At 43.5% G+C, this 15,355-nt stretch overlaps 3 non-coding genes across 3 annotated transcripts; all 3 read right to left on the bottom strand.

The window, feature by feature from the left end:
- Positions 1–71: 71 nt before the first annotated feature.
- Positions 72–144, bottom strand: trnav-aac (transfer RNA valine (anticodon AAC)). Its single transcript has one exon. It is a non-coding gene; the product is annotated as a tRNA-Val (tRNA).
- A 2,958-nt stretch (positions 145–3,102) lies between these two features.
- On the bottom strand, positions 3,103–3,175 carry trnav-aac (transfer RNA valine (anticodon AAC)). The gene has a single exon. It is a non-coding gene; the product is annotated as a tRNA-Val (tRNA).
- A 2,958-nt stretch (positions 3,176–6,133) lies between these two features.
- Positions 6,134–6,206, bottom strand: trnav-aac (transfer RNA valine (anticodon AAC)). Its single transcript has one exon. It is a non-coding gene; the product is annotated as a tRNA-Val (tRNA).
- Between the last annotated feature and the right edge of the window lie 9,149 nt (positions 6,207–15,355).

The raw sequence follows: 15,355 nt of genomic DNA, 5'->3' as shown, positions 1-15,355 counted from the left end.
TTGCAGATGGGAAAGCATGCAAGAAAGCTCAGCTCTTGTCCATGTAAAAGGCTGCAGTTGAAGAACAAAACAGTTTCTGCCCAGTTTCGAACTGGGGACCTTCCGCGTGTTAGGCGAACGTGATGACCACTACACTACAGAAACGAGCCACTGCCGCGCGTGCTCCGGCTCACTGGCGTCCAGCACTGAAAGTTGAATCCGTTCTACGTTTCACCTTTTTGTTTCCAATAGCTCGGAGGAGGCGATTACACTCAGAAAATTGCAAAGGTAATCGGGTGAGTTTCTGGATATGGTGCGTTGAGAGGGTTTGGGGCCAAATGCTGGGGAACGGGACTTGTTTAGTTTTGGCTATGTGGTGGGCATGGACGAGGTCCACCGAAGTATCTTTTTCCACGATGTACCCCAATAACGTCATGTTGCTTCCACCGGCTTTAAAGGATTACTTTTTAGCGGGGTTTGCCATCGCAGTCAGTGGCACAATCATTTAGTCTGTTCGACTGCTCACGGGAAAGGTAGTATTGTGAAACACTGCAGAAACGAACGACTTCCTTACTTTAGCTCCGACTGACCATACTCTGTGAAATTTTCACAGATCCTCAGCTGAGGATTTTTGCTGCTGGAAGTTACCTCAGAAACTCTGTTAAATCGAAATGTATTGAGCGAATCGCAAAACAGAAAGCATTTAACACGGAACACAAACGAAACTGGCATTTTCAGACACAGAGATGCATGAATGCTAAATGTGATAAAGTCCGAGGGCATGAGTCATAAAGTAATCTCACAACTAACAACAGGGCATTTCCAAACGACTCTTTCAAACATACTGCAGCCTTAGTGCACCACCACTTTCCAGACAATGCTGAAAAGAGAGAAAGAAAGAACATAATAAGAATTGGCCGTAAAAAGTGAATTTCACCAATCACAGTCTCGATTAGATTACCTTTCCCTTCCGATGTTTCCAGGACGGAAATGGAAGATATTCAATAAGGTATGACATCGAAATTCATTGGGACGATTTTCCCATTAGCTAGAAACCCAAATAACCAACGAGTAGAGTCACCGTAGGACTTCGTTTCACAACAGCGATGAAATAACAGTCTCCATTCGGTTCCAGTAAAAGCTCAACTTGCCTGGGACGGCAGAACTGTTTGCGATTTTCCGCGCGGGAGGCGAACACGATCATGACAGTAGAGACATTTTGAAATATATGGCAGTATCCCACACCACAGTTAACTCCCTGGGAAGCAAACACATTTTACTTTTGTTTTCAAAATCAATAGACAGTGGGCAACGAAACAGCATTTTAACAAGCTGCAGCGTTGGAGTTGATCAGCAGAAATGGCAGTGGTGGGATTCGAATCCACGCTCTCTTTCGAGACAGGAACCTGGATCCAGCGCCTTAGACCGCTCGGCCACACTACCAGACGGCAGCGCCGCCTCATTTTCTTGTATTTCCAATTGTCCTCCTGCATAACAACAGATGCAAAGTCACATGATAAGGGTTCCATGATTCCTCTCGGACTCGCACAGCTGCTGGGATGTCCTCTCGGACTCGCACAGCTACAATGTCAATTTCGCAGCAGATATTGATAGCCCATCAGTCCAGTCAAAAATCAATGGTAAGCTGAGTCTATCTTCTCAGACTCTTTTCAGCTACAAATGTATCTGTGAGTGCGTGAGAATATGGGTTCGCTTATGATTTGGTCAAATAACCATGAGCTGCTTGACATTACTGCAATTTCGAATCTCGCTTTGCTAAATGATTTCACCCATTGCTCGAAACAGGACGACTTTCACGTTTACACGGAACATGAAACACACCGGACGACAGGGAAAATGCACAAACCTGAGCAGGCCGTAATCCACATCATACCGTGCAGCATAGTTTCAGTCGCTGTGTCTGTTTTTTTTTCAGAATAAGAGTCCCAAAGAATGTTCTCCACCCTAAAACCGGAGGTAACATTACAATCCGAGAACGACAGATCACATTGTGAGAATGCTCTGACCTCGGAGCCAGTTCTAGAAGCCACTTTCCTTGCCTTTTACCTTAACCGTGCAATGTGCTGCAGAGATGTTCACACCTGGACATGAGCCACATGGATACCAACTGCGTTGGAAACCTATGTGGGAATCGACGACAAGCGACTCAATAAATTTTGCTAAATTCCATGGTGCTTTTTAGAAATGCAGTTTCTGTTCACCTCAATCAAAACGGCAGTTTCTGAACATAGTAACAGAAGTCAAAAGGTAATTACCTCACCCCACCCTCACTCCGGAAGAGCTGCTAACTGCCCTTGAGTGCTTTTTGTTCTCGATGTGAAGAGCTTTCACGCCTGAGTCACCTTCACGTCTCTGGTTGCTGAGTGAATCACAAAGAAGGAATTTCACCAGAGCTGCAACTGCCTCACTTCTCCACTCGCCCTCCCCGTTTACATTTTCCTGCTCGTCAGTGATTTAAAGAAAACCAAATGGATGCGATGTCATTCTGTAGCCTCTCTGTCGATTCCACCGTTTCAGTTCCAACATGACTTAGATCTCGGGGCGGACCTTAATACTAGCGACGCTATGAATGCGCAAGTCGAAAGGTTCCTCTGAGAGTGCAATTTCTTTCATTGCTGTTGCTGATTGAATGAGCCACGAACGTGCGAATTGCTCCAAAACATGATTCAGGATATCTGGTGCCAATTCTCGCACGTTGAATCACGATTGACAGCTTCCAAATGAGGTCTTTCTGAGACGACCTTGGGGTACATTTGACAGACAGACAAGTTCAGGAATTCGTGGTGCGCTGTGACACCAGCGCATCAGCTTCTTTCCTGTCTTTGAACCGAGCCGTCGGCGCAAGGAAGGCAAATGCGGTACTGCTTTTCGTGGAAGGATCAGAAGGCGGTAACTACATTCTCCAACAGAATGGCATATGATCAGAACCAGGTTGGAGAAAAACCTAACAACGCTTTGCACTGTAATTAAATGGAATTGCATTACATTTCACTACCAGAGCAGATTTGTTCAAGCAAATTCGAAGGCAGGTTTGCAGATGGGAAAGCATGCAAGAAAGCTCAGCTCTTGTCCATGTAAAAGGCTGCAGTTGAAGAACAAAACAGTTTCTGCCCAGTTTCGAACTGGGGACCTTCCGCGTGTTAGGCGAACGTGATGACCACTACACTACAGAAACGAGCCACTGCCGCGCGTGCTCCGGCTCACTGGCGTCCAGCACTGAAAGTTGAATCCGTTCTACGTTTCACCTTTTTGTTTCCAATAGCTCGGAGGAGGCGATTACACTCAGAAAATTGCAAAGGTAATCGGGTGAGTTTCTGGATATGGTGCGTTGAGAGGGTTTGGGGCCAAATGCTGGGGAACGGGACTTGTTTAGTTTTGGCTATGTGGTGGGCATGGACGAGGTCCACCGAAGTATCTTTTTCCACGATGTACCCCAATAACGTCATGTTGCTTCCACCGGCTTTAAAGGATTACTTTTTAGCGGGGTTTGCCATCGCAGTCAGTGGCACAATCATTTAGTCTGTTCGACTGCTCACGGGAAAGGTAGTATTGTGAAACACTGCAGAAACGAACGACTTCCTTACTTTAGCTCCGACTGACCATACTCTGTGAAATTTTCACAGATCCTCAGCTGAGGATTTTTGCTGCTGGAAGTTACCTCAGAAACTCTGTTAAATCGAAATGTATTGAGCGAATCGCAAAACAGAAAGCATTTAACACGGAACACAAACGAAACTGGCATTTTCAGACACAGAGATGCATGAATGCTAAATGTGATAAAGTCCGAGGGCATGAGTCATAAAGTAATCTCACAACTAACAACAGGGCATTTCCAAACGACTCTTTCAAACATACTGCAGCCTTAGTGCACCACCACTTTCCAGACAATGCTGAAAAGAGAGAAAGAAAGAACATAATAAGAATTGGCCGTAAAAAGTGAATTTCACCAATCACAGTCTCGATTAGATTACCTTTCCCTTCCGATGTTTCCAGGACGGAAATGGAAGATATTCAATAAGGTATGACATCGAAATTCATTGGGACGATTTTCCCATTAGCTAGAAACCCAAATAACCAACGAGTAGAGTCACCGTAGGACTTCGTTTCACAACAGCGATGAAATAACAGTCTCCATTCGGTTCCAGTAAAAGCTCAACTTGCCTGGGACGGCAGAACTGTTTGCGATTTTCCGCGCGGGAGGCGAACACGATCATGACAGTAGAGACATTTTGAAATATATGGCAGTATCCCACACCACAGTTAACTCCCTGGGAAGCAAACACATTTTACTTTTGTTTTCAAAATCAATAGACAGTGGGCAACGAAACAGCATTTTAACAAGCTGCAGCGTTGGAGTTGATCAGCAGAAATGGCAGTGGTGGGATTCGAATCCACGCCCCTTTCGAGACTGGAACTTGGATCCAGCGCCTTAGACCGCTCGGCCACACTACCAGCCGGCCGCGCCGCCTCATTTTCTTGTATTTCCAATTGTCCTCCTGCATAACAACAGATGCAAAGTCACATGATAAGGGTTCCATGATTCCTCTCGGACTCGCACAGCTGCTGGGATGTCCTCTCGGACTCGCACAGCTACAATGTCAATTTCGCAGCAGATATTGATAGCCCATCAGTCCAGTCAAAAATCAATGGTAAGCTGAGTCTATCTTCTCAGACTCTTTTCAGCTACAAATGTATCTGTGAGTGCGTGAGAATATGGGTTCGCTTATGATTTGGTCAAATAACCATGAGCTGCTTGACATTACTGCAATTTCGAATCTCGCTTTGCTAAATGATTTCACCCATTGCTCGAAACAGGACGACTTTCACGTTTGCACGGAACATGAAACACACCGGACGACAGGGAAAATGCACAAACCTGAGCAGGCCGTAATCCACATCATACCGTGCAGCATAGTTTCAGTCGCTGTGTCTGTTTTTTTTTTCAGAATAAGAGTCCCAAAGAATGTTCTCCACCCTAAAACCGGAGGTAACATTACAATCCGAGAACGACAGATCACATTGTGAGAATGCTCTGACCTCGGAGCCAGTTCTAGAAGCCACTTTCCTTGCCTTTTACCTTAACCGTGCAATGTGCTGCAGAGATGTTCACACCTGGACATGAGCCACATGGATACTAACTGCGTTGGAAACCTATGTGGGAATCGACGACAAGCGACTCAATAAATTTTGCTAAATTCCATGGTGCTTTTTAGAAATGCAGTTTCTGTTCACCTCAATCAAAACGGCAGTTTCTGAACATAGTAACAGAAGTCAAAAGGTAATTACCTCACCCCACCCTCACTCCGGAAGAGCTGCTAACTGTCCTTGAGTGCTTTTTGTTCTCGATGTGAAGAGCTTTCACGCCTGAGTCACCTTCACGTCTCTGGTTGCTGAGTGAATCACAAAGAAGGAATTTCACCAGAACTGCAACTGCCTCACTTCTCCACTCGCCCTCCCCGTTTACATTTTCCTGCTCGTCAGTGATTTAAAGAAAACCAAATGGATGCGATGTCATTCTGTAGCCTCTCTGTCGATTCCACCGTTTCAGTTCCAACATGACTTAGATCTCGGGGCGGACCTTAATGCTAGCGACGCTATGAATGCGCAAGTCGAAAGATTCCTCTGAGAGTGCAATTTCTTTCATTGCTGTTGCTGATTGAATGAGCCACGAACGTGCGAATTGCTCCAAAATATGATTCAGGATATCTGGTGCCAATTCTTGCACGTTGAATCACGATTGACAGCTTCCAAATGAGGTCTTTCTGAGACGACCTTGGGGTACATTTGACAGACAGACAAGTTCAGGAATTCGTGGTGCGCTGTGACACCAGCGCATCAGCTTCTTTCCTGTCTTTGAACCGAGCCGTCGGCGCAAGGAAGGCAAATGCGGTACTGCTTTTCGTGGAAGGATCAGAAGGCGGTAACTACATTCTCCAACAGAATGGCATATGATCAGAACCAGGTTGGAGAAAAACCTAACAACGCTTTGCACTGTAATTAAATGGAATTGCATTACATTTCACTACCAGAGCAGATTTGTTCAAGCAAATTCGAAGGCAGGTTTGCAGATGGGAAAGCATGCAAGAAAGCTCAGCTCTTGTCCATGTAAAAGGCTGCAGTTGAAGAACAAAACAGTTCCTGCCCAGTTTCGAACTGGGGACCTTTCGCGTGTTAGGCGAACGTGATGACCACTACACTACAGAAACGAGCCACTGCCGTGCGTGCTCCGGCTCAGTGGCGTCCAGCACTGAAAGTTGAATCCGTTCTACGTTTCACCTTTTTGTTTCCAATAGCTCGGAGGAGGCTATTACACTCAGAAAATTGCAAAGGTAATCGGGTGAGTTTCTGGATATGGTGCGTTGAGAGGGTTTGGGGCCAAATGCTGGGGAACGGGACTTGTTTAGTTTTGGCTATGTGGTGAGCATGGACGAGGTCCACCGAAGTATCTTTTTCCACGATGTACCCCAATAACGTCATGTTGCTTCCACCGGCTTTAAATGATTACTTTTTAGCGGAGTTTGCCATCGCAGTCTGTGGCACAATCATTTAGTCTGTTCGACTGCTCACGGGAAAGGTAGTATTGTGAAACACTGCAGAAACGAACGACTTCCTTACTTTAGCTCCGACTGACCATACTCTGTGAAATTTTCCCAGATCCTCGGCTGAGGATTTTTGCTGCTGGAAGTTACCTCAGAAACTCTGTTAAATCGAAATGTATTGAGCGAATCGCAAAACAGAAAGCATTTAACACGGAACACAAACGAAACTGGCATTTTCAGACACAGAGATGCATGAATGCTAAATGTGATACAGTCCGAGGGCATGAGTCATAAAGTAATCTCACAACTAACAACAGGGCATTTCCAAACGACTCTTTCAAACATACTGCAGCCTTAGTGCACCACCACTTTCCAGACAATGCTGAAAAGAGAGAAAGAAAGAACATAATAAGAATTGGCCGTAAAAAGTGAATTTCACCAATCACAGTCTCGATTAGATTACCTTTCCCTTCCGATGTTTCCAGGACGGAAATGGAAGATATTCAATAAGGTATGACATCGAAATTCATTGGAACGATTTTCCCATTAGCTAGAAACCCAAATAACCAACGAGTAGAGTCACCGTAGGACTTCGTTTCACAACAGCGATGAAATAACAGTCTCCATTCGGTTCCAGTAAAAGCTCAACTTGCCTGGGACGGCAGAACTGTTTGCGATTTTCCGCGCGGGAGACGAACACGATCATGACAGTAGAGACATTTTGAAATATTTGGCAGTATCCCACACCACAGTTAATTCCCTGGGAAGCAAACCCATTTTACTTTTGTTTTCAACATCAATAGACAGTGGGCAACGAAACAGCATTTTAACAAGCTGCAGCGTTGGAGTTGATCAGCAGAAATGGCAGTGGTGGGATTCGAATCCGCGCCCCTTTCGAGACTGGAACCTGGATCCAGCGCCTTAGACCGCTCGGCCACACTACCAGCCGGCCGCGCCGCCTCATTTTCTTGTATTTCCAATTGTCCTCCTGCATAACAACAGATGCAAAGTCACATGATAAGGGTTCCATGTTGATCATTGTTGCTGCCTCTCACTCCCCAAGTCAAATCATAGGATCTATAACAAAACAATAAACTGCAGGTGCTGGAGATCTGAACCCCAGAAACAAAGTGCTGGAGAAACTCAGCAGTTCTGAGGACATCGGTGAAGAGAAAAAAAATGTTACATTTCAAGTTCACTGTCTCTTTGTCTGAATAGAGAAAAGGTCACTGGACGTGAAACTTACAATGTTTAATTCCCCTCAGAGATGCTGCTGGACCTGCGGTTCTCCAGCACTGTGCTTTCGAGAGTGAACTTTATTTACAAAACAGATCGGAAAAATATTAATCTCCAAAAGTGAAAGGTTCATTGCAAATATGAGCATAGTTTCCACACTTGAGTTGCACAAGCACGTCTCAGTTTAAAAACAATATTTAACTCAAAGTAACATTCTGTCTCAAAATTAGCCGAGTTCCACCAGTAATAAATCTCATCCACCCAATGAGGCACTTCAGCACGACATCCTGCAGTGTTACACACAGCCACCTTTATCAAAGAATGATCACATGTCACAAAATTGAAGGTCAACAGCATGTCTCTTTACAGGAGCTGTAGTCAAACTCAATTTTTGGAAGGATTTTTATTAAATCTGATTGAACATTTAAATCTCAGGGCATAATCTTTGCTTTTTTTAAACAAAGTGTGTGGGAAACATCCCACATCTTGCTAAAGGTTCAGTTCAGTCTGATACATAGAGCCAAAGTCAAGCAAACATCACACTTTCCATTCACCTCTACAAAGGGCTGACATCACATTTCTTCAGGATTTAAAGTATTCTCTAAATTGTTTGTAAAATCATTTGTCACGTTAAAGAACTGGACAATAAATGTCATTGTATACAATAAGAGTGAAGCCTGTGGCAGCAGATTTAACTTTGGAGGGCAGTGTGTGCGGTTTCTAAATGCTGGGAGCACTTTGGGAGACTGCTCCCAGATGGTGACAGTGAGCATATCTGGAATGCACTGTTTAGATTTTGGAATCCTTGGGAGACTATCTCTGGCTTCAGTAGCACTTGGCTTACATTGTACAGTAAGCAATTCATAAAGTTACTTTTGTATTGTTGTTGACGACCCGAATGGTATTCAAATCTGCCAGCTTGCCTTCAATAGTGTAAATCCATCTATTGTAAATATTTGGAATATTCCAGAACTGCCCAGTGCTTGGCAAATTCAGGGGGAACAAAAAATCACATTGAGTAATTATAAATTAAGAATCCAAAAGGACTTAACCACTGAAGTATTCAATTCAATTAGGTAAATGGAGTGCTCACATTTAAAATACCTCTTCTCCAAAGGAATGGATGGACTGACAGAATTGGGACCAAATTCCTAGCTGGGGCATGTGAAATGTGCTTTGATAAAGTCACCTGCATTTACCAACAATAATTTGGCAAGCTCGGAAATTTGAGAAACAATAAAGGGTTCATTGCTGCTCCAGTCAGGTCCCAAGCTCTGTGAAAAAATAACAATATTCAGGTTTATTGCATACACTCTGAAATAGGAGTTTCTTCTACAGATCTTGCAAGTTTCCCCAATGAGCATAGTCCATCCAAATGATGTTGCTAACTTTGGCCAACTCATTTCTTTCCGAGTCTCTATAGCCTGAAGAGTGACCAGAAGCAATTACTCCATTACTGACGAGGTTTTTTTTTTCCTTCAGAATTGATCTCCATATATTCAGTGCCCACAAAAGTTAAAAAGCTTTTTATCCTTTATAGAGCAATGATTCAGTGGGAGTAAAACGCTAACGTTTTCTTGCTTAACAATCAAGCTGCCTAAATTTTAAAAATGAACACTTCTTACTAGTTCACCTAGATCCTAATGAAATATTTTCTGCGTAACAAATCACATGATACATAGTTATTCAGATAATAAAACAAGTTTATTCATTGAAGAACTCAGAGGAAAAAGTCATGAAATAATGTGAGTTTGATATACCTCAATCATCATTCCAAGTGCTGTCTGCATAAATTTTCCTTTTCCTCCTCAAAGTATTTAACTTCTTGAATAATTGAGAGAATGAAGTCACAGATGTACAACACAAAATCAGACTCTTCAGTCCAACTTGCCCATGCTGACCTGATATCAAAAATTAATCTAATCCCATTTGCCAGCATTTGTTCCATATCAACCTTAAACCCTTTCTACTGATTATCAGTTTATTTTACTTTTTCAGCACTTGAAATACTGACATTTATTTCTACCAACATTGGTTAAAGATGTCATAAGTTCTTTCATCGAAGTTAATTTTGTAATCTTTCGCAAAGAAACAAGTGAGAACAACATATAGCTGAATGCAAAACAAAATACTGCAGCTGCGCGATGTCTGGGAACACTCTAAAGGTGAGGCATTGATACTGCACAAGTTTGTCAGCACAGTTTCAATTACTGACAATAATTTAGTAATGTCTTAGCCTTCATATAGTGAAGGTAAATGTGAGATATCTGAATTTCATGAATTGGTTCCTATTGCACTTTGATCAACAAAAATTATTCTTGGTTTAATCTACTCAAAGGAGAAAGTGATGATCAAAGAACCTGGACATCAGAGTCGAAAAGTGTCATGCTGGAAAAGCACAGCAAGTCAGGCAGCATCCGAGAAGCAGGAGAGTTGATGTTTCGGGCATAAGCCCTTCATCAGGAATCACAGGCTTCAGAAAAATAACTGGCATCGACTTATGCCAATACATACGTAGAAGGGTCAAAGCACGTTACTATCAGATTAGAGACTAATTTCAGATTTGATACCATTCAGTGCAACATTTCAGTATGATATTTACATATGTACCTAAAAGACAAGTTGTCTAATATTACAAGCTCCAGGATGTTTATATGATTAAACCTGGAAATAAAGCTGGTGAACAAGAATGGCAAAGTGAAGTCCCATCGGTATCGCCTTGGGCAGTGTCAAATAAGAATTTGAGAGCAGAGTTGCCAGTTTGGTGTAACCTGCAGTCTGGCCAAATTGCAGCAAACATCTGTTCAATTTTATCTGCAAACTATTTAATGCAAAATCCTCCTTGTCCAATAATGAGGCAGCATTTTGGGAAGTCATTTTTAAAATATATTATTTTCAAAGTTCCCCGCAATTAAGAGTGATCACTTGGTGCTGTCTGCATAACACAGTAGAAAAAGAATTAACAAAAAAAAACATTATAACCCAAATTCAGACTCACTAATTTATTGATATTGCATGGGTCCAGTCTTGATAAGTAATCGATTTTTAACAATAAATCCAGATAAATTTACTAACTACATTGGAGTACAGTCAAGTTTCTTACTGAACAGTGACTGGATTGGACAGAGTCCGCATGGATTTAAGAGACGGGAATCATACTTAGCAAAGCTACTGAAAGAATCTACAGAGTCGAATATTAAAGTAAGAAATTGCAGGACATTTAGAAAAGCTTATCATTAAACATGGTAGACTGGGTTTTGTGAAAGAGAAACTATATTTGACAAATTTGCGACAGTTCATTGAGGAGATAACAAGCAGGGCTGATAAAGGGCAATCCAATGATGTTCTGTATTTGGATTTTAAAAATGCAAATGATAAGGTGCTACATAAAATTGCACAATTTAGGAGCTCATGGTATCGGCATAATGTATTAGCATGGATTGAGGATTGGTTAACCACATTGGTTGTTGCTGAGTCCTCATTTGCAGTTCTGTATATAATGTTCGCTCCCATATTTAATAAAGGATAAGCCAACATCAGAGACCATTCAAAAAAGATTCACTTACGTGCTTCGAGGACGAAAGGGTTGACCTATCAAGAATAGATAAGCAGGGGTGATGTAATGGAAACAAGATTCTGAGGAGGTTGACAGGGTGGATGTTGACTAGATCTTCTAGCACCAACGAAGTCTGAAACCAGGGGATATTACATAAGGGAACATTCATTTTATAAAAAGTAATGATTTTTTTCTCTCATTGAACGGCTAGAATTTTCTCACCCAAACAATTGTGAAAGTTAAATGTGGGAGGGGAATGGTTGGGTTACTCTTCAGAGGGTTGTTCTGGCTTGTTGGGCTGAAGAGCCTGTTTCTACACTGTAGGCAATCTATGATTCTATCTCAAATTATTTTAAAAGAGGGCAGACATATTTTTGAAATATTGAGCAGTTGAGGGCTATGCTGATGAGGCATAAAAGAGGTGTTGAGAACTGGGTTGGCCCAGCCATGATCTGATAGAATGGGGGAACAAGCTGAAGGGAATGAATGCCCTACTCCGGCTCCGATTCCTGTTTTTTTTTTGTTTCCAAAGAAGAGCGTGATACAATGTGGTAAAGATCTCAGATGTTGTGAAAAGGAGTGAAAATGGGGTGTTTATGTACTGATTCAGGTGGCATTGATTCATCAATCGCAGCTATTCAGTCATGAGTAGGAAGGCAATTCCCTCCATGAATAAAGGAAATCTACTGCAGAGCTCACACAAAGGGAATTCTTACCCTCAGTAAACTCTCCCATCACATTACCCAACATATCAGCTAAAGCAGGACGCACTGCGCATGCTCTAGTCAACAAAGGGACCCCGGGTGATTGATGTCAGCACCGGACCAATGAAAGGACGGTGGGCGGAGCTGGATGACCTAGCGGGATGTTGGTCCTCCAACCAACCAACGTGAATGAAGGGCGGAGCTAAACTAGACAACGTGATCATCCTCGCGCGCGGCGCAGAGTCGCTGTAATGAATGCTCGGGAAGTTATGGAGAGAAAGGATATGGTAAGGAAAGAAATAAACAGGGAAACGGGAGAAAAACTGTGTTGCTATGAGCGGAGAGGTTTTACAAACAAATTGTGCACGTTGGAAAACACAAATGTGAACGTCCCAGTCCCGTGTTTGCAGTAAATGAGGAATGGCCTCAGCGCGGCTGCAGGCCTGAGTGAGCGCCGCCATCTTTATTCGGGACAACGATTCACGTGCGGAGCCGCCATCTTTGTAGGGGGCAAGGTGCAGCCAGTCGCACGTGCAGCCTTTCTCTGGTAGAGAGTCTTTGGGATCATAGCAGTCAATACTGCTCTGATTCACCTCTGGGCTCCCTCATGGCCACTTTGTCAAGATCTAGCTTCCTCAGTCTCGAACCATGGGTGTATTTTTGGTCTGTTTACTACTGTATTATTACTTTTATAGCCCCTTTGTAAACGAGTTTTTTCATTGCAGTCCAGCCCCTGATCATGTGCTGCTCTATTATCAGATTACTTTTATCTTGAATATTTTTGACAGTCAAGAATTCTTTTTTCCAACAAGCAAGTGTATTTTCCTTCCATTTCTGACTATCAAATTCTACACCATTTTCATTCCCTGTAATCCATTTTGCACTCCCTGAAACATCAACTGTGTTTCTACTTCCACTGATACCAATGATTAATGCCAAAGCCCTGTTGCCTGTGGAGAGGATGATGTTTGACTTTCTTGTACAGCTGCAGTTTGTGTGGTGAAGGTGCTCTCACAATGTGGGCGGCACGGTGGCACAGTGGAAAGCACTGCTGCCTCACAGCGCCTGAGACCCGGGTTCAATTCCCACCTCAGGCGACCCACTGTGTGGAGTTTGCACGTTCTCCCCGTGTCTGCGTGGGTTTCCTCCGGGTGCTCCGGTTTCCTCCCACAATCCAAAAATGTGCAGGTCAGGTGAATTGGCCATGCTAAATTGTCTGTAGTTTTAGGTGGCGGGTCGGTGTGGACTTGTTGGGCCGAAGGGCCTGTTTCCACACTGTAATGTAATCTAATCTAATCTAATCTAATGTGGTTGGGTAAGTGGCATTATAGGTTATTCATTCAGCAACAGTGATGATTTGAAAATAATGTCCAAATCAACAACAGTTTGTATTTTTATTATCATGCTTATAATTTCACAAAAATACGATTGAGAACTTTAAACATATGGCGAGAGATGGAGATATTAGGTCAGGTGACCAAAAGCATTGCCAAAAAGCAGCTTTTGAGGGATTTCTTAAAGGTGGAAAGCAGACCTGTGAGGTTTTGGCTACGAATTTAAGACCATGCTGCTTCAGCAACTGTAGAAACAGCCACACAGGTGAAGTAATGCATTAACAAATGGTTGGGAGTCTCGAAGAAAATGGGTTGTCGAGGGCTCAAAGTGTGTGTGGTGCAGGGTGCTAGGGATTATCACAGCCAGGAATTAAATCAAGTGTGAGAATTTTAAATTGAGGGATATTGGCCAGGTGCTGGCAGGTGAGACTAGATTGGGTTGGGATATCTGGTCGGGATGGACAGGTTGGACCGAAGGGTCTGTTTACTTGCTGTACATCTCTATGGCTGCATGCTGTTCATTTTAGTTAGGAGCCTTTTGATGAATCAACAAGCAGAGATTTAGACTTTTTTGAGATTACAGGGAGGTTGAATGTGGGAAGCTGGCCCTGAGTGTGTTTGGAAAATGAAAGTATGAGCTGAGACAAGGGTGGAATCAGCTAGAAATAGTGGTCTTGGCGTGGGACTGAGTTATCACACTCACCTCACCTCTGGGATTCAGCTGGTTGCCAGATTGTGAATCAGGGCGGTAACGCAATCGGGAGCTGAGTGGCCCTGGTGGAGCCTAAAATGAGTGTCGCTGAGCTGGCTGTTGCTGAGTAGCTGCTGCTTGGTAGCCCTGTTGATGACATCACTTTACTGCTGATCGAGTATGGACTGATAGAGGGAAATTGCCTGGGTTGGATTGCCCTGTGTTGTTCTGTTGAACATCCCTGGGCAATGTTCCACATTGTTGGTCGATGCCAGTGCTGGAGAGGTACGTGGCTCGATGGGTGGCAAGTTCTGGAGCACAAGCCATCAGTATTATTGCCAGAATGTTGGCAGGGCCCGAACCCTTTACACTACTTAACCATTTCTTGGTATTCTTCAAACTGAATCGATCTTGCTTAAAACTCACATCTGTGATGTTAGAAACCACTGGAGAAGGCTGAGATGGATCATCCCACTTTGCAGTTCTGGCTGAAGATTGCTGCATAGGTGTGCGAGGCCCCTCCATCAGTAAGGGTGGGATTTCTGTGATGCTTCCTCCAGTGAGTTGTTTAATTGGCCATCACCGTTCACAACTGGGTGTGGCAGAACTGCAGAGCTCCGATCTGTTCCATTGGATGTAGGATCGTTTAGCTCTGTTGCTTGCTGCTGATGCTGTTTGATATGCAGGTAGTTCTGTTTGATAGCTTCACCAGGTTGGCACTTGATTTTTCGGTCTGCCTGGTGCCGCTCATGGCATGCCCTCCTTTCCTGTCCATTGTGATGGGTGAGAGCAGGATTTACAAACCCATGAGATTACAGATTGTGCTGGAGTGCAGTTCTGCTGCTGTTGATGTCCCACAGTGCCTCAGAGATACCCAGTTCGAAGTCTGTCCCATTTAGAACTGTGATAATGCCACTCAACACGGTTGAGGTTTTTCTCAACTTTAAGGCAAGACTTTGTCTCCGAAAGGAATGTGTGATGGTCGCTCTTACTGATACTGTCATGGCCAGATGTATCTGCCGCTGGTCAATTCCTAACAATGAGATCAAGTATGTTTTACACTCTTGTTGGTTCCCTCACCACCTGCTGCATACTCAGTTGAGCAGCTATTTCCTTTCGGACCTGACCAGCTCAGTCAGTAATTCCGTTGCAGAACTAGTCTCGATTGTGGACCTTGAAATCCTGTATCCAGAATACGTTTGACACCATTTTACTTCCTCAGTGCTTCCTCCAAATGTTGTTCAACATGAAGGAGAACTGATCCATCAGCCAAGGGAGGACGGGACGTGGTAATC

Source organism: Chiloscyllium plagiosum, unplaced genomic scaffold (genome assembly GCF_037043375.1).
Source record: "Chiloscyllium plagiosum isolate Xiang-an unplaced genomic scaffold, Cpla_swu_hap1 HiC_scaffold_42, whole genome shotgun sequence".
Taxonomy (NCBI): domain Eukaryota; kingdom Metazoa; phylum Chordata; class Chondrichthyes; order Orectolobiformes; family Hemiscylliidae; genus Chiloscyllium; species Chiloscyllium plagiosum.
The sequence above is the reverse complement of the archived record's forward strand: the minus strand, read 5'-3'. Positions and strand labels throughout refer to the sequence as shown.